Source organism: Bos grunniens, chromosome 18 (genome assembly GCF_055505025.1).
Source record: "Bos grunniens cultivar Pamir isolate PY7600 chromosome 18, Bosgru_T2T1.0, whole genome shotgun sequence".
Taxonomy (NCBI): domain Eukaryota; kingdom Metazoa; phylum Chordata; class Mammalia; order Artiodactyla; family Bovidae; genus Bos; species Bos grunniens.
This window is the reverse complement of record NC_141182.1, coordinates 61,847,374-61,849,588: the sequence shown is the minus strand read 5'-3', so window position 1 is coordinate 61,849,588 and position 2,215 is coordinate 61,847,374. Positions and strand designations below refer to the sequence as shown.

Sequence of the window (2,215 nt, the reverse complement as noted above, 5' to 3'; positions counted from 1 at the left end):
CTACCCTTCAAAGGCTCGTGTAATTTCCTCAAAAGTCCTGCCATGGGTCTCAGGAACTTTGAAGAAGGTGAAGACCCAGAAGATAATGAGAAAGATGGTGAAGAAGATGAAAACGTGGCCGCCTAAGTAGAATGCGGCCAAGGGGAAGAGCAGTCCAACCAAAAAGTTGAAGGTCCAGTTGGAACAACCAGCCACTGCCATGGCAGCTGGGCGGGGTCCCTGGCTGAAGAGTTCAGCCACAATAAACCAGGGAATGGGACCTGGGCCAATTTCAAAGAAGGCCACGAAGATCAGGATGGCCCCAATACAGATACAGTCCATCCAGCTATAATCATTCTTTAGTAACAAAGAAATCATAATGAAGATGGAACAAAAAGCCATCCCTCCAAGGCCAATCAGGTGTAGAGTCTTCCTCCCAGCCCTTTCCACCAAGAACAAAGACAGCACGGTGAAGATGGTGTTGACCACACCTGTGCCGATAGTGGCATGGACTGGCTCCTGGACACCTGCCTCTTTGAAGATTCCTGTCGAGTAGTAGATCACTGCATTGATCCCAGAGAGCTGCTGGGAGAGCTGGAGCATGATGGAGACAATGATGCGTTTCCGGTAGTTGGGGGCACGCAAGAGCTCTAGCACTGCGACTTGCTTCTCCCGCGACATCCGCACACTCTCTTCCTGCATCTCCTGGATGTCCTGAGCCACATCCTCAGTGCCCCATAATCTCTGGAGGACCTCCTTTGCCTTCTCTTCCTGCTTTCTGTTAATGAGCAAGAATCTAGGACTTTCAGGGCAAAATGGAAGGGCAGCGCACTGGATGATGGTTGGTATGATGCTGAAGCCCAGGAGCAGAGGCCAGAGATCTTTAGTCCCCAAGATGACGTTTAGACCAAAGATCTGGGCCACCAGAATTCCAATAACGATGCCCAGCTGGTTGAGAGTACCAAAGGCGCCCCGCAGGGCAGTAGGTGAGATCTCGTCAATGTACATGGGCACGAATCCTGTGCAGAGTCCGCAGAAGAGGCCAATAACCAGTCGGCCCACGATCAGCATTTCAACCGACTCTGCCATTTTGCAGAATCCCATAAGGCAGCCGCCAGCTATGGCCAACAGGTTGACAATAAACATTGAATTGCGCCTGCCAAATCGGTTGACAAAGAGTCCGATGGAGAAGGAACCGATCATACCACCCATGGAGAAAATGGCCACGGACAAGGACCATAGGAATATGAGGAGCATGCTGGACGGGGGGATTCCTGACCGCTTTTCCAAAGCATAATTGAGAAAGTCCTTTATGATCTCCTCAGGAGCGTTGATGACTCCAGTGTTGTAGCCAAACTGGAACGAGCCTATGGTAGCAACTGAAATGGTGAAGATCAGAGGTGCGGTGACCTTTGCAGTCCCCATGGCCCTAATTTAATTCTTTTCAAATCTTCGATTAAGATCTAAGAGTGGGACTCCAGAGACCCCTCTTCCAGGCAGCAAAACCTCCAAAATGTCCTCTCTGGGCGGCAAGTTTTCCTTCAGGTCCTCAGTCTATTATTTCTATATTAAAGAGTCTAAGAAGAGTCTCACAACCTCTAGACTTGATCCAATTCCCCTCTCCCCACCTCTTCTCACACAAACACAACAGCTCTCAGTTTCTTCTGCTTTCATCTGGAAAATGGGTCTCTTCACCCTCAGGCTGGAGCCAGGCTGACCCTCCTGCGCTCTGGGATTGCAGGGGTCTCTTTGGAAGGATGTGAACTCAACGCCCAGTCTCCCACAGAAGAGGGTGACCTGAGACTTACTGGATCCTTGGAGCAGAGCCTGGAGCACTGGATCAGTCAGGGAGGCTGAGGTTAAGCCAGGCAGGGCTGGAGCTGAGACATCTCCAAGAACTGAAGCAGGGAGTCCTGAGCACAGAAAACAGTCCTCACCCCTGAGCTGTTGGGGTGGAGATGGGGCTGGGTGGGCGGGGAGCAGTGTTACTATCAGCCCTGACTCTTCTGCGGTCGGCGGGGTGTTTCTGAGAGGTTTTTTTACATGTGGTAAAATACCCATAACACAAAATTGACCATTTTAGCCATTTTTAAGTCTGCAGGTCAGTTGTGTTAAGTACCTTCAAATTTTGTGCGAACTTCAGAAGTTTTTCATCTTGCAAAAACATCAGTTCTGTTCCATTCAATAGTAATTCCCATTTCCCTTTCACATTTCCTGGCAATTACCCTTCTACATT

General features: G+C 49.8%; 1 pseudogene across 1 annotated transcript; it reads right to left on the bottom strand.

Moving 5' to 3' along the window:
• On the bottom strand, window positions 1-1,404 carry LOC147354572 (solute carrier family 2, facilitated glucose transporter member 3 pseudogene; annotated as a pseudogene). The gene has a single exon (XR_015145172.1). The product of XR_015145172.1 is annotated as a solute carrier family 2, facilitated glucose transporter member 3 pseudogene (transcript).
• Between the last annotated feature and the right edge of the window lie 811 nt (window positions 1,405-2,215).